The sequence below is a fragment of the Grammomys surdaster genome, unplaced genomic scaffold (genome assembly GCF_004785775.1).
Source record: "Grammomys surdaster isolate TR1022 unplaced genomic scaffold, NIH_TR_1.0 257, whole genome shotgun sequence".
NCBI classification, from domain to species: Eukaryota; Metazoa; Chordata; class Mammalia; order Rodentia; family Muridae; genus Grammomys; species Grammomys surdaster.
The window spans coordinates 3,817,356-3,817,976 of record NW_021604698.1 but is presented as its reverse complement, the minus strand read 5'-3'; the positions used below and the strand labels follow the sequence as shown (position 1 = coordinate 3,817,976).

At 35.7% G+C, this 621-nt stretch overlaps 1 pseudogene; it reads left to right on the top strand.

The window, feature by feature from the left end:
• Positions 1 to 302: 302 nt before the first annotated feature.
• Positions 303 to 397, top strand: LOC114627756 (annotated as a pseudogene).
• The last annotated feature ends 224 nt before the right edge of the window (positions 398 to 621 follow it).

Sequence of the window (621 nt, the reverse complement as noted above, 5' to 3'; positions counted from 1 at the left end):
CTTTTTTCTAGCCTACTATCAGATTCCTGCCTGAAGCTCACTTCCTTGTCCTTGGCCAATGTCATATTCCTGCCAAGTAGCCCTTTTCCTTGTCCTTGGCCCATGTCAGATTCTTGCCAAGCAGCCCCCAAAACTCTCCGCCTCTTTTCCTTTTTTATTTCATAAACAAGACTGTGACTGTCTTAGGTCATTCTGACAAGAATGTCTTCCTTACCCCTCATCGAATATGCATTATCAAAAGAAATACACTTATGTCTTACTTAGGTTGGTAAGGCTCTGTGCTGAATCTTACCTGTTCTTGTCTTGCTTCTCAGCCTTTTGGCTAAGATCAAGTGTAGTACCTGTTCTTATCAGTTTAATTATAATCTTAAAAATAGAAAACTTAATTAAAATTTTAAAAATTAAAAGATTATTGCTAACAACTTTAAGGGGACCAAGTTGTTAACTTAGACAAGATAAAAATGCGTTATTGAAAGGAACTAATGAAAAAAATCACCAACGGAGAGATTGAATATCTAAACAGGGTAGGCCTATATTTACTACATGGAATAAGTCAATAACGTAGATTCTTCCTGTAACAAAATTGAATTCAAATTGACCTAGCACTCATTGAAGATAAAC